Source organism: Phyllobates terribilis, unplaced genomic scaffold (genome assembly GCF_046119375.1).
Source record: "Phyllobates terribilis strain yellow unplaced genomic scaffold, ASM4611937v1 Scaffold_7__3_contigs__length_470593459, whole genome shotgun sequence".
NCBI classification, from domain to species: Eukaryota; Metazoa; Chordata; class Amphibia; order Anura; family Dendrobatidae; genus Phyllobates; species Phyllobates terribilis.
Window position 1 is genome coordinate 246,529,243 of NW_027362767.1, and position 26,507 is coordinate 246,555,749.

The 26,507-nt window shown below is 42.9% G+C and overlaps 1 protein-coding gene across 6 annotated transcripts in view; it reads left to right on the top strand.

Moving 5' to 3' along the window:
• The window catches only part of NACC2 (NACC family member 2), a 209,015-nt gene that overhangs the window by 36,102 nt on the left and 146,406 nt on the right, over positions 1-26,507 (top strand). Inside the window, exon 1 of one of the 6 annotated variants that reach the window (XM_073640157.1) lies at positions 11,567-11,645. The exons of the other annotated variants lie outside the window; for them this stretch is intronic. The gene's annotated coding sequence lies outside the window, so the exon portion shown is untranslated. Of the gene's footprint in view, positions 1-11,566; positions 11,646-26,507 lie in introns of those variants that run through there. 6 annotated transcript variants of the gene reach the window in all.

A 26,507-nucleotide genomic window follows, 5' to 3' on the forward strand; every position in this document is an offset into this window, starting at 1 on the left:
ATTTAATTTAAAGAGATTTTAACCTATGTGTAGATCTGTGAACCTCGCATATGTACTAGCGGCATTACATTCCTGGCCATTTCCCTTGGCAAAGTAGAGATGCCATTATTCGTTAGGCTGACTGGGACACCAGAGGACTTGACTAGTCAGTGGTGTTCTCGCTCCGATGTGGGATTTCTGATCCTTTCTGTTCTCCAAAAAAGAGCAATTAGGCCATTGCTATATAAAGCAATAAAAATAGATGTGCCTGAAGATGTCTGTTGTAGCCCGTTGCGTCTCCAATTCCATGTAAATGGCCCTGGGGTAACCTAATGACTTATGATATTTTAATAATTGCCCCATTTGGGTGCATCACCCGCATTATGGCGTCATGTCTCTGTTCTGCTTCCATGTCCCGGCTTGTGATCACTTACCATATGTATTTATTGGGAAATGAGACGTCTCCTGACCCGAACACTTCACACAACGAAATCCTGCTCCTTCTGCATAGAAATATTTTTTTAGGTTGATTATAAATAGACTGATGTAAAGGTTTGCGGAGCATATGCTCTAATCTGAGCATCAGTCCAGGAGAATAAAACAATGGGGTCTGGGTATGGAGGACGCTTAGGGGGGAATTACTGTATTTTGCTTTGTGGTTTTGTTGGTTCCCTAATCCTTAACCCCTTCTGATGTCTAATATTCGTATTAATCATTTTCTGGGGGTCCATAGGACTCAAACCCGTTCTTAAAAATACAAGCACTGCAACACTGTCCTATGTAGGCATGATCGACAATTCTGTTCATATTGATCTTCCTTGATCATGAAAAAATGGTAGTGATAATGAATTACTTGGACAGGAGAGATTGTGGTATGGAGTAAATAAAATAAATGTACATTTTGTGGTGATCCCCAAAACTAAGAGACAGACTCTACGGCAGTTCTCCTGCACAATGGCGCTCCTAACTATCCGCTGCGCAGAGAGCTGCAGCAATGCTCGAGTCAGGTAAATGGAGCTCTGATGATGTTCCCTGCACATGATACGTACATTAAATATATGAAGGGGTCATAGTGCTTAAAGGGGTGGTAAATGACTGATGACTAGGGGCACCACTGCTGGCCCCTGACCGATCACTAGAATGGTGATCATGAGCCCCTTATTCCTCATCACTGCACAAATGCAATGAGGTTTGACTAGAGCGCCGGACACAAGGGCAGCTCCCATCTGTTTCCATCTCACCAGTAGGCACTAAACCTAGTGGCAGGGACCACACTTACATTTGAACTCCTCCTCACTGTAATCCTGCAGTAATGGGGTTACTTCTCATCTGGTCCTTGTCTCATCCCAGTTCTCGTCCGCCTCTGTGGGTGATCCAGTTCCCGTCCTTCTCTGTGGGCGCTTCCTTCCTTGACCATCTCTGAGGGCGCTTTGGTCCTTGTCCCTCTCTGGGGACTCATCCTTCCTTGTTCATCTCTGGGGACGCATCCTTCCTTGTTCCTCTCTGGGGACCCATCCTTACTTGTTCCTCTCTGGGGGCACTTTGGTCCTCGTCCGTCTCTAGGGGCGCTTCGGTCCTTGTCCGTCTCTGGGGGCGCTTCGGTCCTTGTCCGTCTCTGGGGGCGCTTCGGTCCTTGTCCGTCTCTGGGGGCGCTTCGGTCCTTGTCCGTCTCTGGGGGCGCTTCGGTCCTTGTCCGTCTCTGGGGGCGCTTCGGTCCTTGTCCGTCTCTGGGGGCGCTTCGGTCCTTGTCCGTCTCTGGGGGCGCTTCGGTCCTTGTCCGTCTCTGGGGGCGCTTCAGTACTTGTTCCTCTCTGGGGGCGATTCGGTCCTTGTCAGTCTCCGGGGGCGCTTCCTTTCTTGTTCCTCTCTGGGGGCGGTTTGGTCCTTGTCCGTCTCTGGGGACGCTTCCTTTCTTGTTCCTCTCTGGGGACGCTTCCTTTCTTGTTCCTCTCTGGGGACGCTTCCTTTCTTGTTCCTCTCTGGGGGCGCTTTGGTCCTTGTCCGTCTCTGGGGACGCTTCCTTTCTTGTTCCTCTCTGGGGACGCTTTGGTCCTTGTCCGTCTCTGGGGACGCTTCCTTTCTTGTTCCTCTCTGGGGACGCTTTGGTCCTTGTCAGTCTCTGGGGACTCTTCCTTTCTTGTTCCTCTCTGGGGGCGCTTTGGTCCTTGTCCGTCTCTGGGGACGCTTCCTTTCTTGTTCCTCTCTGGGGGCGCTTTGGTCCTTGTCCGTCTCTGGGGACGCTTCCTTTCTTGTTCCTCTCTGGGGGCGCTTTGGTCCTTGTCCGTCTCTGAGGGCGCTTTGGTCCTTGTCCGTCTCTGGCGGCCCTTTGGTCCTTGTCTGTCTCTGGGGGCGCTTTGGTCCTTGTCCGTCTCTGGGGGCGCTTTGGTCCTTGTCCGTCTCTGGGGGCGCTTTGGTCCTTGTCCGTCTCTGGGGGCGCTTTGGTCCTTGTCCGTCTCTGGGGGCGCTTTGGTCCTTGTCCGTCTCTGGGGGCGCTTTTATCCTTGTCCGTCTCTGGGGGCGCTTTGGTCCTTGTCCCTCTCTGGGGGCACTTTGGTCCTTGTCCCTCTCTGGGGGCGCTTTGGTCCTTGTCCCTCTCTGGGGGCGCTTTGGTCCTTGTCCCTCTCTGGGGGCGCTTTGGTCCTTGTCCCTCTCTGGGGGCGCTTTGGTCCTTGTCCCTCACTGGGGGTGCTTTGGTCCTTGTCCCTCTCTGGGGGCGCTTTGGTCCTTGTCCCTCTCTGGGGGCGCTTTGGTCCTTGTCCCTCTCTGGGGGCGCTTTGGTCCTTGTCCCTCTCTGGGGGCGCTTTGGTCCTTGTCCCTCTCTGGGGGCGCTTTGGTCCTTGTCCCTCTCTGGGGGCGCTTTGGTCCTTGTCCCTCTCTGGGGGCGCTTTGGTCCTTGTCCCTCTCTGGGGGCGCTTTGGTCCTTGTCCCTCTCTGGGGGCGCTTTGGTCCTTGTCCCTCTCTGGGGGCGCTTCGGTCCTTGTCCCTCTCTGGGGGCTCTTTGGTCCTTGTCTGTCTCTGGGGATGCTTCCTTTCTTATTTCTCTCTGGGGCCGCTACGGTCCTTGTCCTTCTCGGGGGACGCTTCCTTTCTTGTCAGTCTCTGGGGGCGCTTCAGTCCTTGTCCGTCTCTGGGGGCGCTCTGATCCTTGTATGTCTCTGAGGGCGCTTCAGAATAGGTTGTCTAATGTATTTTCCAAGCAATGCCAGTATACAGGCTTATCGCTGCCACCTACTGTATCCTCACCCCTTCCTTGTAGATTGTGAGCCCTCGCGGGCAGGGTCCTCTCTTCTCTTGTACCAGTCACTGACTCGTTTTGTTCAAGATAATTGTAAGTGTGTTTGCTATGTATACCCCTTTTCACATGGAATAAATGGCGCTATAATAATAAATAATAGTAATAATAATAAAATTGTCAGCACATAGAGTTTTTATGTAATGTCACTTTTAGTTCTATAAAAATATGCGAATCGTGAAACTCCCACCAAAATACAAGCAAAGAAGCTTCAAACCTTCCAAGTAAGGATTACTAATTATGTGTGTCAGATATGCTGCATGGTGGGTGGCATTGTGGTTAGTAGTATTTTTCTTGCGGTTGTGAGGCCATATGTTAGACTCCAGCCAGGGCAACATCAGCGTGGAACAAGGAGAAATCCTATTTCCTTCTATACTGATAGGTTAACTGTGTTTTTACATGTGTGAGGAGTATTGCGTTTTAATAACCGGTAGAATATTTCATATTTTCGTTGACCATCTAGTTGGATCTTAAAGGAAGTTGTTCAGTCTGGATGACCTCCCTAACCACAAGCAGATGATTACTTGTACATGTATGAAGGGTATGTTATTTAAATGAATACTGATACTATTATTATAAGAGCAGGCCCCTAGGGGGCGGAGCATAACAAAGAACACCAATCAGTGTGTCACTCTCCGCCCACTCAGAGCCAGCACTAGACACATTACAGTCAAGAGTAAAAGTAACCTTGCCTGCATGTTGGGGGGGCCCTGCCTATACCCAGAGCGGGAGTTGATTCACTATATATTTTACATGTAGGGCATATGACAGGGCGCTGTCTGCTTTTTTTTTTTTTTTTTTATTATGAAAGAAATCCTATATATTCTTAAACTGTAAATAATTGAGAAATCGGCAGAAATTACACAATCCTTTAATATTTACCCTAGAAGTTACAAAACCGTTGGCACATTATTGAGTCATTTCATAAGTGAGAAAAAAATGCAATGAAAGTGGAAAAAAAAAAAAAAAGTATATAAACTTTTTTTGAACCCCATTTAATTCATTGTAATTGATGGAAGCAGCACCCACTGCTGCTTCCAGTCAGCTGCTCCAAATCCACTTTCCTCTTATGATCTATATCTTTCCTCCTGATTATCTATGTGGTAATTTTAGAATTAAAAAAATCCCTACTAGGTAATTCAGTTCTGGACGACCTGGCATGTTAGTGTATTACATGGACATGCCTATTGATTTCTAAAGAACCAATGCAATACTTAATATCTCCTGTGGAGGCACTGTAGGGAAATGAAACACTCGTTGCCCAGTCCTCCTCCAGATTACAGCTGATCCCTGGAAATCTGGGTAGTAGGACACCCTGTGGTCAGTTTATGGTTAACAAAACCTTCTAACAAATGGCTAAATATACAGATATGCTCTGTAGTCCTATTTTTATCCATTAATCAGTAAGGTGATTGTTCACCTGCTTAAGCATTCTTAAAGGGTAACTCCCCAGAGAAACAATCTATCCCCTATCTATTGGATACTGGCTTAATTTGCTGATCGTAGGGGGGATCTGAATGCTGGTAGCCAAAGAATTCTTTAGTACTTGGCGCTGGAACCCCAAGAACGATGCTGCAGAGCCCTATCCTGAATGGAGCGGTGGTGCGCATGCTCGGCCCCGCTTTATTCATTGTCTGTTGGACTGACGAGCACTGTACTTCGATATTTCCAACAGTTCCATTGACAATAAACTGTTCAGCGACTGAGCATGCGTACCACCACTGCATTGGAGGTTCCAGTGCTCCGTTCTCAAGATTGCTGAGGGACCCCTAGAAATTAGCAAGTTATCCCTTATCCAAAGGGGCAGTAACCCTTTGAAGGGTTGGTCATTCCCAACTTGCAAACCGTAAAACGATTTGCAAATGCAGTTCAGCCCCATTTATGTCAATAAGAAAGAGCTGCAATTCCCTGCACAGCCAATAGGCAAGAGTGGCGCTGTTTTCTGGAAGAAATGCATTATGTTTTTCTCATCTCATGCAACTCCTCTACGGAAGTCACTGCATTTATAGCATTTTACCAGTGATCTGCTGTGCCCTTATTCCCAGCGTTCAGAAAGTTAAGATGTTTCTGCAGGTTTAAACAACAGGACATTTACTTATGCAAATGTCTTCCATCTGGCAGGGTTATAATTGACATTGATTGGTTACACCAGCGCTGCGTCCATGAATATGCAGATGCCTCATTTTTACAGAGCAGTATTTTATTTTTATCGATAAATAAAAGGAGTTTATTGCACCTAAAATTAGATAGGAAACAGTACGTAAGTTTTATGACTGTACCACAGGATGTGCCCAACTTTCTATCGTACACACACTCACTTTGGAAATTTACATCTAGAAATATCTTTAGCTGGAAAAATCCTGCAATAATATCTCCTGCACTGGGCAAATATTTCAATTTTGGTTGGGCTTACTTCTTCTGGAACATGATTATTCCTTGGGTGCATTTAACGGGTATTAAAAAAATTTTCTACTATGGAAAAATGTCTCCGCATGACCATCATGGTAACTTCTGTTTCTGGAGACGGTTGAGAAGCTTTATTCCATATCCTTGATGACCAGCAAAGTTATGTTCTTTTGCCACCATCAATTTTTTTCATCAGTCTCTTTACGGAGACAGTCAGTAAGTAGACAGCTGATAAAGTCTGACAAAGGATCCTCGAAGCCCCAGGGTCCAGGGTGAGTAGCTGTTATGTAGCACAGATGGGTCACTTTGTTGTAGTAGGAACTACAGAGGCTGTTGTGACTGGATGGCAACAGGAGGAGCAGAACTGGGAACCACAGGAGCTGATGAAGCAGAACTGTAATCCAATGGGACGTGGAGTAGACTCGCCAATGTAGTTGAGCTGAGTTTGCAACAGAATTCAATGCGAAGCTGATATAACGGTATGGCAGAGGTGACTCTAAGTTTGTTACAGAATCTAGTCAGAACTGGCACAATATTATAGCGAAGTTGACTTGGCAGCATAGTTGAGTTTGCCAGAGAGTCTAAAATGCAGAATTTGCAGAGCTGAGTCCTAATGCAGAACTGAAAGAATGTTATAGACCACTGTAGGGGCGTTAATGCTAACTACGCAAATCCCCTGCTCGGGATCGCCCCTGACTCACTTGAGGACACCCACTTTGGGCAGGGTTTGCAAAAAGCTACCCCTTTTTGGCCAAATTTGCCAGGAATATATTTGAAAAAATGGGATATGCAAATTTGAGACTGTTCGCTTGTTACTCAAATGCAAAATTTGCAGGGCCCCCAACCCACCATATACCAATTAACATAATGGTCTTGTTGTATGTGTCAGAAGAGCATTTGGGACCCTTTAGGCACCATGCTTGTGTGTGACTACTATCTCTATATCTCTTCTTCTTGGTCCATGGACAGAATGGTAGAACTTTAGATCATATGTATCAGCAACCTATCTTGCTACTGTGAGGTCCATGGCAATAGGGGCATATTGTAGTTTGGTCTTGTGCCCATTTACTGGGTGGTGAGAACCCATTCAGGAATGTGGACTCTCCTCAGCAAACAATAAAATGGAAAACGTACACCAGTTATGAAATGAAGTATGGTGACTTACCCTCAATCTTGTACGTAGACTACTGCCCACCCCCAATCTTGTACAGTGGGGAAAATAAATATTTGATACACTGCCCATTTTGCAACTTTTCCCACCTACAAAGAATGGAGAGGTCTGTAATTTTTAATGTAGGTACACTCCACCTGTGAGAGAGTCTAAAAATAAAAAAAATTACATTGTATGATTTTTAAATAAATTGCATTTTATTGTATGAAATAAGTATTTGATCACCTACCAACCAGTACGAATTCTGGCTCTCACAAACCTGTTAGTTTTTTTTTTTAAGAAGCCCTCCTACTCTGCACTCATTACCTGTATTAATTGCACCTGTTTGAACTCGTTACCTGTATAAAAGACACATGTCCACACACTCAATCAATTACACACCAACCTTTCCACCATGGCCAAGACCAAAGAGCTGTCTACTAACACCAGGGACAAAATTGTAGACTTGCACAAGGCTGGGATGGGCTACATAACAATAGGCAATCAGCTTGGTGAGAAGGCAACAACTGTTGGCACAATTATTAGAAAATGGAAGAAACACAAGATGAGTGACAATCTTCCTTGGTCTGGGGCTCCATGCAAGATCTCACCTTGTGGGGTAAGGATGATTCTGAGAAAGCCCAGGAATCCGCTCAGAACTACACGGGAGGATCTGGTCAATGAACGGAAGAGAGCTGGTTCCACAGTCTCAAACATTACCATTAGTAACACACTACGCCGTCATGGATTAAAATCTTGGAGGGCGCGCTAGGTCCCACTGCTAACTCCTGCACATGTCCAGGCCTGTTTAAAGTTCGCTAATGACCATCTGGATGATCCAGAGGAGGCATGGGAGAAGGTCATGTGGTCAGATGAGGCCAAAATAGAACTTTTTGGTATCAACTCCACTCGCCGTGTTTGGAGGAAGAAGGATGAGTAAACCCCAAGAACACCGTTCCAACCATGAAACATGGTGGGGGAAACCTTTTAATTTGGGGGTGCTTTTCTGCAAAGGGGACAGGACAACTGCACCGTATTGAAGTGAGGATGGATGGGGTCATATATCGTGAGATTTTGACCAACAACCTCCTTCCCTCAGTAAGAGCATTGAAGTTGGGTCGTGGCTGGGTCTTCCAACATGACAGTGACCCGGAACACACAGCCAGGGTAACTAAGGAGTGGCTGCGTAAGAAGCATTTCAAGGTCCTAGTCAGTCTTCAGACCTGAACTCAATAGAAAATCTGAAATTCAATGGTGCCCAGCGACAGACCCGAAACCTGAAAGATCTGGAGAAGATCTGTATGGAGGAGTGGGCCAAAATCCCTGCTGCAGTGTGTGCAAACCTGGTCAGGAACTACAGGAAACATCTTACCTCTGTAATTGCAAACAAAGGTTTCTGTTCCAAATATTAAGTTCTGTTTTTCTATTGTATCAAATACTTATTTCATGCAATAAAATGCAAATTAATTATATAAAAATCATACAATGTGATTTTCTGTTTTTTTATTTTTAGAATCTGTCTCTCGCAGGTGAAGTGTATCTATGATAAAAATGACAGACCTCTCCATTCTTTGTAGATGGGAAAACGTTCAAAATCGGCAGTGTATCTAATACTTATTTTCTCCACTATATGTAGAAAACTGCCCACCCTTAATTTTGTATGTAGACAACTGCCCACTAGTGTTGAGCGAGTATGTTCTATTAACCCTTTCGGCGAGTATGCTCGGGCCGAGCTCAGAGTATTTACAGCTGCTCGGTGATAGGCTATGTGCCCACGTTGCATTTATGAAGCAGAAAATTTCTGCTTCATTTCTGCAAGTCCTCTCCCGGAAAAACGCATGCGGAATTCCGCACGCGTTTATCGCGCATTTTTTTCGCGTTTATCACGCGTTTTCCACATGCGGAATTGCCTTGCGTTTTTTATGCATTGGACAAAGGCAATTCTGCTTGCGGAAACGCAAAATTAAATGACATGCTGCGGATTTTTGAACGCAGCATAAACGCTGCGGAAAAATCCGCAGCATGTGCATAGAACTTGCGGAATCCCATTGGGGACCATGGGGTGCGGGTTACCAAGCGTTTTACAAGCGTTTCCGCTGCGGAAATTCCGCATCAAAAACGCTTGAAAAACGCTACGTGGGCACACAGCCATATGGTTGAATCGCTCCCGTGTGCATGATGTGCGACTGTTTGACAGTTTTATTACATGTGAGGAATGTCTATTTCTTACACATTCCTCACATGTAATAAAGCTGTCAAACAGTTGCAAATCATGCACACGGGAGCGATTCAACCATATCACCGAGCAGCTATAAATACTCGGAGCTCGGCCCGAGCATACTCTGACAGAACATACTCGCTCAACACTACTGCCCACCCTTAATCTTGAACGTAGACCACTGCCCAACCCCAATCTTGTACGTAGAACACTGCCACCCCCAATCTTGTATGTAGACCATTGTCCTCCCCCTATCTTGTATGTAGACCACTACCTAACCCCAAACTTGTATGTAGACCGTTTCCTGCTGTCAATCTTGTATGTAGACCACTGACCCTCAATCTTGTACATAAACCACTGACCACCCCCAATTTTGCATATAGATTACGACCCACCCCTAATTTTGTACATAGACCCCTTCCCACCTCCAATTTTGTACGTAGACCCCTGTCGATCCCCAATTTTGTATGTAGACCACTGCCCACCTCCAGTTTTGTACACCAACCACTACACTCCCCCAATTTAATTATATAGACCACTGCCTTCCCCTAATATTGTCCGCAGACCACTGACTAACGCTACATATCTTGGTAAGGTACAGGGGGTAGGAGGAATGTAATTCTGGCTTGTGAAAGGCTGGGTGCATCCCCAGTGGCTGATATAATGATCATCATTAGTGGTTGTCACCAGTTACAGTGGTGGCCAAAAGTATTGGCACCCCTGCAATTCTGTCAGATAATACTCCGTTTCTTCCTGAAAATGATTGCAATCACAAATTCTTTGGTATTATTTTCTTCATTTAATTTGCTTGCAAGGAAAAAACACAAAAGACAATGAAGCAAAAATCAAATCATTGATCATTTTACACAAAACTCCAAAAATCGGCCAGACAAAAGTATTGGCACCCTCAGCCTAATACTTGGTTGCACAACCTTTAGCCAAAATAACTGCGAACAACCGCTTCCGGTAACTATCAATGAGTTTCTTACAATGCTCTGCTGGAATTGTAGACCATTCTTCTTTGGCAAACTGCTCCAGGTCCCTGATATTTGAAGGGTGCCTTCTCCAAACTGCCATTTTGAGATCTCTCCACAGGTGTTCTATGGGATTCAGGTCTGGACTCATTGCTGGCCACCTTAGAAGTCTCCAGTGCTTTCTCTCAAACCATTTTATACTGCTTTTGGAAGTGTGTTTTAGGTTATTGTCCTGCTGGAAGACCCATGACCTCTGAGGGAGACCCAGCTTTCTCACACTGGGCCCTACATTATGCTGCAAAATTTGTTGGTAGTCTTCAGACTTCATAATGCCATGAACACGGTCAAGCAGTCCAGTGCCAGAGGCAGCAAAGCAACCCCAACACATCAGGGAACCTCCACCATGTTTGACTGTAGGGACCGTGTTCTTTTCTTTGAATGCCTCTTTTTTTTCCTGTACACTCTATGTTGATGCTTTTTCCCAAAAAGCTCTACTTTTGTCTCATCTGACCAGAGAACATTCTTCCAAAACGTTTTAGGCTTTCTCAGGTAAGTTTTGGCAAACTCCAGCCTGGCTTTTTTATGTCTCGGGGTAAGAAGTGGGTTCTTCCTGGGTATCCTACCATACAGTACCTTTTCATTGAGACGCCGACAGATAGTACGGGTTGACACTGTTGTACCCTTGGACTGCAGGGCAGCTTGAACTTGTTTGGATGTTAGTCGAGATTCTTTATCCACCATCCGCACAATCTTGCGTTGAAAACTCTTGTCAATTTTTCTTTTCCGTCCACATCTAGGGAGGTTAGCCACAGTGCCATGGGCTTTACACTTCTTGATGACACTGCGCACGGAAGACACAGGAACATTCAGGTCTTTGGAGATGGACTTGTAGCCTTGAGATTGCTCATGCTTCCTCACAATTTGGTTTCTCAAGTCCTCAGACAGTTCTTTGGTCTTCTTTCTTTTCTCCATGCTCAATGCGGTACACACAAGGACACAGGACAGAGGTTGAGTCAACTTTAATCCATGTTAACTGGCTGCAAGTGTGATTTAGTTATTGCCAACACCTGTTAGGTGCCACAGGTAAGTTACAGGTGCTGTTAATTACACGAATTAGAGAAGCATCACATGATTTTTTAAACAGTGCCAATACTTTTGTCCACCCCCTTTTTTAGGTTTGGTGTGGAATTATATCCAATTTGGCTTTAGGACAATTCTTTTTGTGTTTTTTCATTGAAGACAAATTAAATGAAGATAATAATACCAAAGAATTTGTGATTGCAATCATTTTCAGGAAGAAACTGAGTATTATCTGACAGAATTGCAGGGGTGCCAATACTTTTGGCCACCACTGTATACGTGTTTTCCCTTCTCACATAACAGCAATTAGGGAAATGCTGTGTGGCTGATGAACAGATAGAACGTGGTGTCCTGGGTATATGATTGTATAAAAATACTCCGCACATGTGATGACGACAAGTATCCCGGAAGTGAGGGGAGTAGAGGAAATCTGCTTCCCCCAGTAAAAGCTTGCTCATTTATTGCTAAACGAGATCCCGACAGAAGGACAGCAGTGAGTTAAACATGGGCGGCTGAGGGGCGCGAGCCAAAACTGGTGAAAACCAGGTCAGCACTTTCTGTTTGGTTTCATGAGATGAGGGGGAGGACGGTATGGAAACTGATACGCATTATAGATGCCTTTCAGAGCAATTAAAGGAACATGCCTGATGATAATTCCTATATCTGTATTACATCTCATGAATGTCTCCTAATATCTGTCCATGCAGCATAATCGGATGAGAGCGGACAATACGGCCATCATGGCCCTATCCATTGCTGTGCATTGTCTTTAATCAGGTGTACTCCACCGTTATTACCACTATGGCAGTATAGTCGTCCTCTGAGGCGACTATTACCACCATGTAGCCCTAAAATGCAACACTAAGAAACAATTCATAGGTAAAATGAACTACAGAAATTAGGGCGGCCGCACATGGGAGGATCATATACTTATGGTTACCCTCCACTGGCATTGTACTTTATAAGAAATTCAGGATAGTTGGGAGTAAAAACAGCTATTTGGAGCACAATGTTTCTAGTTTTCTCCTTCATCTTTAGTTCTTACATATATTGATCTTCTGTCCCCCAAATCATTTACCCTAATCGGTGATCACGAGAGTTTGAGTTCCAACTACTATCTCTGGAGTTAACTAAAAAGACTCAAGCTGCTCTGGTTCAGTGTCTAGTCAGCTCCTCTATGGCAGCCGAACCAGGCAGGCCTTCACTTCTGACAGCTTGCATTTTCAACCGAGCATTTTGGGCACATAGTGTTTTCCATACCCGTTATGACGAGCATTGCATTACGATGTCCTAATGTTGAGGATGCTTTCAAAATGCCTGATGGTTCCAAGATGAGGATGCCAGCTGCCGACGTGAAGACTTCCCTTGTCCGGCAACCACAGTTAACTTGGACGCTGGACCATGGCAGCCAAATCTTTTGTTCCTCATCTCTACTTCTCTCACCTGGATGGTTAGAAAAAAAACAGATTCTGAAGCATCTGCTCATTCAGGACCTTAGTAGCGACTCTTCTACATTCCCACCGTTGGAGGTGGCCATAGTTTGGAAGGAGTGTAGAACAACTGGGATAAATCCACTTCATCTTCAATGATCATCCAGTCTTTCTTCCCTCATTTCAATAGAAATTTAGGACATTTAACATGGCTCTGTTAATCGAGGCTTGGCACGGTCCACGAGAGCATTCCTTCTATTTTCTACAGAGATAGCAATGCCTTTGTCCTAAGTGGTCATACATGAATACCGTACTGAAGGCAGTAGATGATGAGACCTCTTTGACCGTGAATATGCTGCTCTGCAAGATGATCTTGACATCTTTTATGGAAAAAGGGTTGATGACCACCATGTGAAATCATAAATGTGTTCCTACTTTCTCTCATTCACACCACACATGACCAGGTATTGAAATAACTGAAAGCCACAGGTGTGACCAGAATGATTTAAACCATGGTAGCATCCTTGGGTTCTTTCACCATTTCGTTGATGGGCAGATTTTCCGAATTGCACTTTTATGAAAGTTATACTGTCCATGTGACTGATAGGCCAGTGGGGTGACCTGACCTGAAATGTATGGTGCAACATGGAATGGGAAGAGTTAATAGCGGCGTCCGATAGTGACACCGACACAGTTCCGTGGAAGCCTCAAAGTACATTAGCTTTTTAACCTTGTCAGATGGAGACAAAATGGGACTGAGAAGAGCAGCGCTAATACGTACATTTAAGTCAGCCTGACCCATCACAGATAAAATATTTCTCTTTCTCTCTGTGCAAATGTAAAATTATATACTGATTGAATTCTTTTTTATGGCTATTAAAATTCAGTTTTGCCCAAGGGTTTTTCCGAAGTCACAGGGACGGTGCCATTAGCATCTGGTTTTCAGCTGCAGCGCTAAAACGATAATGCTAAATTGCTATAGCCACTTAGCAAGATATACGGGAGCCGCAATAAAACGAAAGCGCTTGCCCCATGTAACACCTTCTACGGCATTGTTAATATGTGATTCATAGCCACCGACCGCCGTCGTGTGCATGCAGGAGAAGTGTGCGCGGCACAATGACTAGCAGCGGAAGGCAGGCACCGGGCTTTGTCGGGGGCTTATAAAAATGCCATTTTGATGATGCTTGAAAAGTGAAGAGGCTTAGAAGAATACTCTACACCAAAAACACTTAAAGGAAATTGCATTGCTCATAAATACACCCGACCACCCAGGCAAAATTGCTTTTATACGCCATGCACTTAGTATTTGGTATACGGATTATTGTCAAGTAATGTGACCGGCATGGCCAGAAGGAAATGTGTCTGCTTAAGAGTTTGCTGCAAAGTTAGGAGCCATCTCCTCAAGTAGAAAAAAAAAAAAAAGAATAGAGCAATGAGTGCACCTAAATAAAATGTCAAAAATAATATTCTAAAATCAGATTTTGCTCTCTTCATGCTCATTGTCACCTCCTGCTGAATAATGTAATTTAAGGCTGAGTGCACACGATGCGGTTTTATTCCGTTTCCGCGGCGGTCTTTCCGCCACGGTAACGCATTAAAACCGCTTGGTAAAAGGTCTGCCATGTATAGCAATGATAATCCGCATGTGCTGTGCACATGGTGCGGAAATATCCGCATCGGATTATCATTGCGGCACAAACCGCAGCATAATCAATTCTTGCGCGATTCCGCGGCGAATTCGTGCCCACTGACTTGCATTGAATCACAGCAAACCCGCATGTATAATATCTATACATGAGGATTTCCTGTGTTTCAATGAAAATCAATAGGCGCAAAATCGCGCCGAAATCGCGTTGCGGGTGGTACCCGGGTCGGGAGAGGATGCTGCTACTCCTCTCATCAACCGCTGCTCTGGCTGATAACAGCGAGAGCAGCGTGGATGGGAGGAGCAGCAGTCTGCTCTTCCCAGCCCGCGTGCCCGCAATAGTTAAAAAAGAATAAAAAAGTAAAAATAAAAGAAAAAACCTTTTATACTCACCTGTTCAGCGGCCCCCGTTGTCCTCTTCGGCGGCCAGCGGTACACTGCAGGGCGGGCTAAAGGGGTTTAAGCCAAGATGATGCCAAAAGTTCCAAGTTTTGAAACTCCCTGATAATCAGCTGATTGAGTTGCTGCTGGCCACACATTATTATCATGGATGGCTTTGCAAAATCATATTATAAGGTACCCATTAATTTTCAAGAGTGCATTTTAGTAGGTGATCAGTCTGGAGCGGCAATTCTACCAGCGCTGTAAGAGCTGGAACTTCATTTCCCCTCACTTTCCAGCACATATAGCTCCTGTTATTGTCCAATGGCTTGAATGCTGTGAACTGAAAGCCCTTCTCTGTTATGACTGTATGTAGTGTAAGAAACTGGAGAGCTGGAGCAGAAGGACAAGGACCCGACCCCCAACTTCCGGTCGAGGGGACAGAGACTCGACCCCCAAATTCCGGTCGAGGGGACAGGGACCCGACCCCCAACTTCCGGTCGAGGGGACAGAGACCCAACCCCCAACTTCTGGTCGAGGGACACCTTCCTGACCCCTACTTCCTTTTACTACAACACTTGACAATAGGCAGTGGAAAGGAATTAGCAAAGGCATTAAGAAAGAAATGAAGACACCTAGTGGATGGCACTTTTATGGTGATATTTTTTGGGGTTTAATACACCATGATTTTTTAATAAAGTGACTTGCAGATATCTATAACATTATCAGATAAGATACAGTTGTCTAAAATTGCAGGGACCGTTTAGAGGGCTTGTCTTATTTGGATAACCTCTTCTTCTCCCTTTCAGCTGTGTCTGAAAAACTTCTGGTAGTCTGCATTCTAGGAAATAATTTTTACCATGCGCTGTACCGCAATATATTTCAAATTATCCCACTGGATTATTGGAGTCGCTAAGCTGTTAAACGTGAATTTGCCAGAAAACAATAAAATTGTTTTCAATAGCAGCCAGCAGAATTGAGAATGCCGCTCTGAAGTAATAATGCATGTTGTAATTCAGGATTGGTTTAAGATAAATATTATCCAATATATTGTAAGTCCCCAAGACCTGAAGTATGATGGGAACACCCCAAAAGACCTGGTGTATATCGAAAACATCCCACAAGACCTGCTATTTTGTGGATGCTCTGACCTGGTCCTTCCGCCATCACAATTTGGCCCTGGTTAGTCACTTAGATCTTTATGCTTGCCCAATTTTGGCTTCCAACACATAAACTATTCACTTGCTTCCTAATATATACCACAGGCTCCATTGTCACAAGATAATCCATGTTATTCACAAAGATATTCCAACATTAAAAATTGTATCAAGCCTGGTCAGTTACAGCAAGTTAAAGATGAAATGATCTCTAAAAGGCCTAAAGGTAAAGATGACACATTTCCTTTGTATTGTAGGCAAAAAAAATAAAAAATAAAATAAAATAAAATAAATAAATAAATATATATATATATATATATATATATATATACAGTACAGACCAAAAGTTTGGACACACCTTCTCATTTAAAGATTTTTCTGTATTTTCATAACTATGAATATTTTACATTCACACTGAAGGCATCAAAACTATGAATTAACACATGTGGAATTATATACTTAACAAAAAAGTGTGAAACAACTGAAAATATGTCTTATATTTTAGGTTCTTCAAAGTAGCCACCTTTTGCTTTGATGACTGCTTTGCACACTCTTGGCATTCTCTTGATGAGCTTCAAGAGGTAGTCACCGGAAAAGGTCTTCCAACAATCTTGAAGGAGTTCCCAGAGATACTTAGCACTTGTTGGCTCTTTTACCTTCACTCTGCGGTCCAGCTCACCCCAAACCATCTCAATTGGGTTCAGGTCTGGTGACTGTGGAGGCCAGGTCATCTGGCGTAGCACCCCTTCACTCTCATTCTTGGTCAAATAGCCCTTGCACAGCCTGGAGGTGTGTTTGGGGTCATTGCCCTGTTGAAAAATAAATGAGGATCCAACTAAAGGCAAATCGGATGGAATAGCATGCCGCTGCAAGATGCTGTGGTAGCCATGCTGGTTCAGTATGCCTTCAATTTTGAATAAATCCTCAACAGTGTCACCAGCAAAGCACCCCCACACCATCACACCTCCTCCTCCTCCATGCTTCACGGTGGGAACCAGGCATGTAGAGTCCATCCGTTCACCTTTTCTGCGTCGCACAAAGACACGGTGGTTGGAACCAAAGATCTCAAATTTGGACTCTTCAGACCAAAGCACAGATTTCCACTGGTCTAATGTCCATTCCTTGTGTTCTTTAGCCCAAACAAGTCTCTTCTGCTTGTTGCCTGTCCTTAGCAGTGGTTTCCTAGCAGCTATTTTACCATGAAGGCCTGCTGCACAAAGTCTCCTCTTAACAGTTGTTGTAGAGATGTGTCTGCTACTAGAACTCTGTGTGGCATTGACCTGGTCTCTAATCTGAGCTGCTGTTAACCTGCGATTTCTGAGGATGGTGACTCGGATAAACTTATCCCCAGAAGCAGAGGTGACTCTTGGTCTTCCTTTCCTGGGGCGGTCCTCATGTGAGCCAGTTTCTCTGTAGCGCTTGATGGTTTTTGCAACTGCACTTGGGGACACTTTCAAAGTTTGCCCAATTTTTCTGACTGACTGACCTTCATTTCTTAAAGTAATCATGACCACTCATTTTTCTTTACTTAGCTTCTTTTTTCTTGCCATAATACAAATTCTAACAGTCTATTCAGTAGGACTATCAGCTGTGTATCCACCTGACTTCTGCACAACACAACTGATGGTCCCAACCCCATTTATAAGGCAAGAAATCCCACTTATTAAACCTGACAGGGCACACCTGTGAAGTGAAAACCATTTCCGATGACTACCTCTTGAAGCTCATCAAGAGAATGCCAAGAGTGTGCAAAGCAGTCATCAAAGCAAAAGGTGGCTACTTTATACAGTTGAAACCAGAAGTTTACATACACTATATAAAAAGACACATCTGCATGTTTTTCTCAATATCTGACATGAAATCAGAATAAACCTTTCCCGTTTTAGGCCAGTTAGGATTACCATAATGTTTAATATTTGCCGAATGCCAGAATAATGAGAGAGAGAATATTTTAAGGCATATTTATTACTTACTGCAAAGTCAAAATTTACATACAGTAAGATTACTATGCCTTTAAACAATTCTCAACTGCCCATATGATGTCATGTGTTCCAGAGATGATCGTGCTTTGGTCCGATATGTGCATATCAACCCAAGGACAAAAGCAAAAGATCTTGTTTCACTGTGGATATTAACACAATCTTACCAGCTTCCGCCATTTTCTTCACGAGTACTGTATCAACATGGGCTGAAAGGCCACTCTGCCAGGAGGGAGCCATTACTCCAAAATAAACATAAAAAAGCCAGATTAATGTTTGCAAATGCACACAGGAACAAAGACCTTAATTTTTGGAGACATGTCCTGTGGTCTGATGAAACTAAAAGTGAACTTTTGGGCATAATGACCATTGTTACGTTTGGAGGAAAAAGGGAGAAGCTTGGAAGTGTAAAAACACCATCCCAACTGTGAAATACGGTGGTGGCAGCATCATGATGTGGGGTTGTTTTGCTGCAGGAGAAACTGGTGCACTTCACAAATAGATGGCATCATGAGAAAAGAAGATTATGTGGCAATACTGAAGCAAATCTCAAGACATCAGCCAGGAAGTTAAAGCTTGGGCGTAAATGGGTCTTCAAAATGGACAGTGACCCGAAGCATACTGTCAAAATGGTAAAGTGGCTTAACCCCTTTACCCCTGAAGGTGATTTGCACGTTATTGACCAGGCCAATTTTTACAATTCTGACCACTGTCACTATATGAAGTAATAACTCTTGAATACTTCAGTGGATCCCCCTGATTCTGAGATTGTTTTTTTCATGACATATTGTACTTCATGATAGTGGTAAAATTTGTTAGATATCACTTGTGTTTATTTGCAACATTTTCTCCAAATTTCAGATTTTTTCACAATTTTCAAGATTTTAATTTTCATGCCCTTAAATCAAAGAGATATGTCACACAAAATAGTTAATAACATTTCCCACATGTCTGCTGTATATTAGCACAATTTTGGACCAACATTTTTTTTGTTAGGAAGTTATAAGGGTTAGAAGTTGCCCAGCGATTTCTCATTTTTCCAACAAAATTTACAAAACCATTTTTTTAGGGACCAAATCACATTTGTAGTGACTTTGAGGGGCCTTTATGACAGAAAATACCCAAAAATGACATCGTTCTAAAAACTGCACCCCTCAAGGTGCTCAAAACCACATTCAAGAAGCTTGTTAACCCTTCAGGTGCTTCACAGGAATTTTTGGAATGTGGAAGAAAACAATTAACTTTTTTTTTTTTTCACAAAAATATTACTTTGGACCCCAAATTTTTTATTTTCGCAACAGTAACAGGAAAAAAGGGACCCGAAAATTTGTTGTGCAATTTCTCCTGGGCAACCAGATACCCCTTTTGTGGGGAAAAACCACTGTTTGGGCGCACGGAAAAGTTCTGAAGCGAAGGAGCGCCATTTGACTTTATGAATGTAAAATTTGCTTGAATAATTAGCGGACGCCATGTCGCGTTTGGAGAGCCCCTGATGTGCCTAAACAATTGAAACCCCCCACAAGTGACACCATTTTGGAAACTAGACCCCTCAGGGAACTTATCTAGATGTGTAGTGAGCACCTTGAACCCCCAGGTGCTTCACAGAAGTTTAGAACATTGAGCCGTGAAAATAAAAAAATCTTAACTTTTTCCACAAAAATGATATTTTAGCTTCAAATTTTTTATTTTCACAAGGGTAAGAGGAGAAAATGGACCCCAAAAACTGTTGTGCAATTTCTCCTGAGTACGCTGATACCCCACATGTGGGGAAAATGCACTGTTTGGGAGCACGGCTGGGTTCAGAAGGGAAGGAGCACTGTGTGACTTTTTGAACTCAAAATTGGCTGGAATTGAGAGCGGACACCATGTCGCGTTCGGAGAGCCCCTGAAGCGCCTAAACAGTGGAAACCTCCCACAAATGACCGCATTTTGGAAACTAGATCCCTCAAGGATTTTATCAAGGGGTATAGTGAACATTTTGAACCCAGAGGTACGACACCAAATTTGATAACATTATGTCATCATATTGAATAAGTTGTCATTAGTCTTGAGCACAAGTGCTCGCTACTTGAGTTTGCATCGGGTACTCAGGTATGCACCATGTATCGCGGGTGTTTGAGTGACATGCTTGAGTCCCCACCCCGCATGTTTCACGGTTATTAGAGACACAAAAAAAAACATGCGGGGATCGCTCATGCATGGCAGGCAATCCCCGCTAGTTTTTTTTAGCCACAAAGCATATGGGGCGGAGACTCGAGCATGTCACTCGAGCACCCGTGATACTCGGTGCATACCCAAGGACCCGATGCAAACTCAAGTAACGAGCACTTTAGCTTAACACTAGTTGCCATATCGTCAGCATTTTCTTTCTTTACGTTTGAAAAAATCCCAAACGCAACCCCAACCCCAACCCTAACCCTAACCCTAGCACAACCCAAACCCGAGAGTTTATTTTCTACGCCTTTCCTCGTGCCATATAAGTGATTAGACGACTTTATTCTTCGGGTCGGTGCGATTACAGCGATACCAGAATCATATCTGGTTTTTATAATTGACAGCTGTCACACACTAAAAAACCCTTTTTTTTTTTACTAGTTTTTGCATCATCATATTTTGAGAGCTATCATTTTTCCATATTTCGGCCGACAGAGTCATGTGATGGCTTGTTTTTTGCAGGACGAGTTGACGTTTTTATTGATATCATTTTCGGGCATGTGACATTTTTTGATCGCTGTCTATTCTGATTTTTGGGAGAAAAACAAAAACCAACAATTCAGGAATTGTTTTTTTTTTATGCCGTTCCACATGTGGTGAAATTGATAAGGCAGTTTTATTCTTCGGGTCAGTACTTTTACAGCGGTACCATATTTATATATTTTTTATGTTTTGGCAGTTTTACACAATAAAAACTATTTTATAGAAAAAAATATTTTTTTGTATCGCTTTATTCTGAGAGCTATAACTTTTTTATTTTTCGGCTGATGGAGCTGTATGGCAACTTGTTTTTTTGTGGGACAAGATGACGTTTTCAGTGGTACCATTTTTATTTCCATTCGTCTTGTTGATTGTGTTTTATTCCATTTTTTGTTAGGCGGTATGATAAAGCATCGTTTTTGTTTTTTACCGTGTTCACTAAAGAGGTTAACTAATGGGACAGTTTTATAGGTCAGGTCAGTCCAGATGCGGTTATACCAGATATGTGTACTTTTTTATTGTTTGTTTTTGTTTTGTTTTTTTTTCATAATATTTGAGTACAGTATATTTTTATTTTTTGGGGATTATTTTTTCATTTTTTTTTAATATATTTTTACAATTTTTTTTTTCCATTTTCTGACACTTTTTTTTTACTTTTACATTTCGTTCCACTATGGGACTTTCACTTTTTTCAGGCTGATCGCTTGTATAGCATAGGGATGCAGCAGCAGCATCTCTATGCTATACATGCTCTACTTGCAGAAGTTACTTTGATCATGCACTACGCATGATCAAAGTAAGTTACTGATGCCTGGGGACCCGGATGTCGTCATGATGACATCGGGTCGTCATGGCAACTACCGGGACCCGGCACAGACAGCGCAGGACACCTGAGACAAGGTAAGTAAGCCGCGCTTACCTCCCCATGCTCCCGGAATGCTGCGATTGACTTTGATCGCAGCATTTCGGGGGTTAATGATCAGGGAGCCATGTGACACCGCTCCTGGCACGTAGCACTGGGTGTCAGGTTGTTTGCGGGCGCGATAGCTTGATGCGTAATAGTACGTACCTAGTCCAATAGGCCCAGGGCGGTGAGACGTACTATTGCTGATCACGTCAGAAAGGGGTTAAGGATAACAAAGTCAATGTTTTGGTGTGGCCATCACAAAGCCCTGATCTCAATCCTATTGAAAATGTATGGGCAAATCTGAAAAGGCAGGTGCGAGCGAGGCGAGCTACAAACCTGGATCAGTTACACCAGTTTTATCAGGAGGAATGGGCCCAAATTCCCACCAACTATTGTGAGAAGCTTGTGGAAGGATATCCCAAATGTTTGACCTTTGACCCTAAGCACACAGCTAAAATAACAAAGGAGTGGCTTCAGAACAACTCTGTGACCATTCTTGACTGGCCCAGCCAGAGCCCTGACTTAAATCCAATTGATCATCTCTGGAGAGACCTGAAAATGGCTGTCCACCAACGTTCACCATCCAACCTGACGGAACTGGAGAGGATCTGCAAGGAAGAATGGCAGAGGATCCCCAAATCCAGGTGTGAAAAACTTGTTGCATCATTCCCAAGAAGACTCATTGCTGCACTAGCTCAAAAGGGTGCTTCTACTCAATACTGAGCAAAGGGTCTGAATACTTATGACCATGTGATATTTCAGTTTTTCTTTTTTAATTAATTTGCAAAAATTTCTACATTTATGTTAAAAAAAAAAAAAAAAAAAAAGCTTTTTAGAATTTACCAAATGGCTGCAATGAAACAGAGTGAAAAATTTAAAGGGGTCTGAATACTTTCCATACCCACTGTGTGTGTATATATCTGTGTGTATGTGTATACATATATATTGAGGCTTTGATGTGTGTGTGTGTGTGTGTGTGTGTATATATATATATATATATATATATATATACAGTACAGACCAAAAGTTTGGACACACCTCATTTAAAGATTTTTCTGTATTTTCATGACTATGAAAATTGTACATTCACACTGAAGGCATCAAAACTATAAATTAACACATGTGGAATTATATACTTAACAAAAAAGTGTGAAACAACTGAAAATATGTCTTATATTCTAGGTTCTTCAAAGTAGTCACCTTTTTCTTTGATGACTGCTTTGCACACTCTTGGCATTCTCTTGATGAGCTTCAAGAGGTAGTCACCGGAAATGGTCTTCCAACAATCTTGAAGGAGTTCCCAGAGATGCTTAGCACTTGTTGGCCCTTTTGCCTTCACTCTGCGGTCCAGCTCACCCCAAACCATCTCGATTGGGTTCAGGTCTGGTGACTGTGGAGGCCAGGTTATCTGGCGTAGCACCCCATCACTCTCCTTCTTGGTCAAATAGCCCTTACACAGCCTGGAGGTGTGTTTGGGGTCATTGTCCTGTTGAAAAATAAATGATGGTCCAACTAAACGCAAACCGGATGCAATAGCATGCCGCTGCAAGATGCTGTGGTAGCCATGCTGGTTCAGTATGCCTTCAATTTTGAATAAATCCCCAACAGTGTCACCAGCAAAGCACCCCCACACCATCACACCTCCTCCTCCATGCTTCACGGTGGGAACCAGGCATGTAGAGTCCATCCGTTCACCTTTTCTGCGTCGCACAAAGACACGGTGGTTGGAACCAAAGATCTGAAATTTGGACTCATCAGACCAAAGCACAAATTTCCATTGGTCTAATGTCCATTCCTTGTGTTCTTTAGCCCAAACAAGTCTCTTCTGCTTGTTGCCTGTCCTTAGCAGTTGTTTCCTAGCAGCTATTTTACCATGAAGGCCTGCTGCACAAAGTCTTCTCTTATCAGTTGTTGTAGAGATGTGTCTGCTGCTAGAACTCTGTGTGGCATTGACCTGGTCTCTAATCTGAGCTGCTGTTAACCTGCGATTTCTGAGGCTGGTGACTCGGATAAACTTATCCTCAGAAGCAGAGGTGACTCTTGGTCTTCCTTTCCTGGCACGGTCCTCATGTGAGCCAGTGTCTTTGTAGTGCTTGATGGTTTTTGCAAGTGCACTTGGGGACACATTCAAAGTTTGCCCAATTTTTCGGACTGACTGACCTTCATTTCTTAAAGTACTGATGGCCACTCGTTTTTCTTTACTTTGCTTTTTTCTTGCCATAATACAAATTCTATCTATTCAGTAGGACTATCAGCTGTGTATCCACCTGACTTCTGCACAACACAACTGATGGTTCCAACCCCATTTATAAGGCAAGAAATCCCACTGATTAAACCTGACAGGGCACAACTGTGAAGTGAAGATCATTTCCGGTGACTACCTCTTGAAGCGCATCAAGAGAATGCCAAGAGTGTGCAAAGCAGTCATCAAAGCAAAAGGTGGCTACTTTGAGGAACCTAGAATATAAGACATATTTTCAGTTGTTTCACACTTTTTTGTTAAGTATATAATTCCACATGTGTTAATTCATAGTTTTGATGCCTTCAGTGTGAATGTACAATTTTCATAGTCATGAAAATACAGAAAAATCTGTAAATGAGAAGGTGTGTCCAAACTTTTGGTCTGTACTGTATATATACACACACACAACCCCTGGCTAAAATTATGGAATCACATGGCTTGGAGGATGTTCATTCAGTTGTTTAATGTTGAAAAAAAGCAGATCACAGACATGGCACAAAACTAAAGTAATTTCAAATGACAACTTTAAGGCTTTAAGAAACACTAAAAGAAATCAAGATTAAAAATGTGGTACTCAGTAAGGGTAATTTTTTTTCAGACCAAGCAGAGGGAAAAAATTGTGGACTCACTCAATTCTGAGGAAAAAATTATGGAATCATGAAAACCAAACACACAAAAGAACACTCCAATACATCACTAGTATTTTGTTGCACCACCTATGGCTTTAATAACAGCTTGCAGTCTCTGAGGCATGGACTTAGTGAGTGACAAACAGTACTCTTCATCAATCTGGCTCCAACTTTCTCTGATTGCTGTTGCGGGATCAGCTTTGCAGGTTGGAGCCTTGTCATGGACCATTTTCTTCAACTTCCACCAAAGATTTTCAATTGGATTGAGATCCGGACTATTTGCAGGCCATGACATTGACCTTATGTGTATTCTTTCAAGGAATGTTTTCACCGTTTTTGAAAAATGATCTTATCATTCACAAACATCCTTTCAATTGATGGGATAAGAAAACTGTCCAAAATATCAATGTAAACTTGAGCATTTATTGAAGATGTAATGACAGCCATCTCCCCAGTGCCTTTACCTGACATGCAGCCCCATATCATCAATGACTGTGGACATTTGCATGTTCTCTTCATGCAGTCATCTTTATAAATCTCATTGGAACAGCACCAAACAAAAGTTCCAGCATCATCACCTTGCCCAATGCAGATTCGCGATTCATCACTGAATATGACTTTCATCCAGTCATCCACAGTCCACGATTGCTTTTCCTTAGCCCATTGTAACCTTGTTTTTTTCTGTTTAGGTGTTAATGATGGCTTATGTTTAGCTTTTCTGTATGTAAATCCCATTTCCTTTAGGTGGTTTCTTACAGTTCTTTCACAGACACTGACTCCAGTTTCCTCCCATTCGTTCCTCATTTGTTTTGTTGTGCATTTCCTGTTTTGGAGACATATTGCTTTAAGTTTCCGGTCTTGACGCTTTGATGTCTTTCTTGGTCTACCAGTATGTTTGCCTTTAACAACCTTCCCATGTTGTTTGTATTTGGTCCAGATTTTAGACACAGCTGGCTGTGAACAACCAACATCTTTTGCAACATTGTGTGATGATTTACCTTCTTTTAACCCTCCGTCACATACAATATCGGTTCTAACGAGTTCACATACAATGTGACTGTCAGGCGCAGGCTAGAAAAATACCTATAATATCTAATGTTTGCAATTTCAGTTCTCTAAAAGTGATCAGTGACCTTCATAGGGATGTAATAAAAGAGACTACATATAATCAGGTGCAAAAAAAAAACATTTACTTAACGTAAAACTAATAACTCTGGAATACAAACATTTCAAAACTCCCGCCAATTAGTCCCCAGTTCGACTCTGTCAAAAAACTCTACAAAGAAAATTTATGGAAACAAACTTAATTTTAAGGTACCTTAAGTACTATTAAACACATATTCAATCAGAATTAGATCCTGAAGTTTCCCCAGAAAAATTACACTTGCAGAGCAAAGAGCAAGAATTACACATCATTTTTGCATGTGTCAGGCAGATTGCATTATGACATTTGTGACATTCATGATTAGAAAGCCTTCTGATTCCGCTTCCCGTGGTGCAGGTGGTGCATCTCCTTCTTTTGGGAGGTGGTGCAGGTGGTGAATTTTCACTATCATCTTCTGGGCGGAATCTTTTGAGCTGAACTTGAAGGCGAGAGGGGATACCGATTGTTTTCATACTTCTCCTGCGTAGCTCTCCAAGCACTAGTTCATGGGCCAATTTGTTCAGATAGAATCGTCTACGGAGTGGTTCAAGCTTGTTTTCAAGGTAAATGACTTGTGAATTTATACCACCCAAATTCAACATAGCAAAAAATATGACCATTGGCCAGCGTTTGGTGTTTCTGCTGACTTTGAAAGTTGAGCCATCTGATCAGCTGTATCAACACCCCCTTTGGTTGCATTATAAAGTGTAATTATCTCCGTTTTTTTTTGTGCCTCAGTCCCAGGATCGAAGGCATCATCATCATGAAGTGTTGATAGAAGCAGTACAATTTTTTTTGCTTGTGGTACATAGAAAACCAAAACCTTTCCATTATGGAATGCAAACATACTGCTGTACTGTTGTCTCCCTTTCACACTTACAAACTGTGTAGGCAATTGTTTTTTATTTTTTCTTACAGTTCCGACATATGAAAGCTTCTGCATTTTCAGATAATCAATCAGATCACAATTTGAAAACCAATTGTCAGCTGTTATATTGCGACCCGATCCAAATAAGGGCTTAGCCAGTCTTTTTACAACATCACTGGGTTTGTTGCTGACACAGTAAGGACCTTCTGGTTGTTTTCCTGCATAAACTTCCAGGTTGTAAGTGTAGGTCTTACTGGCATCAACAAGGGCATACATTTTTATTCCATATTTGTTAGGCTTTGATGGAATATATTGACGAAAGGCACATT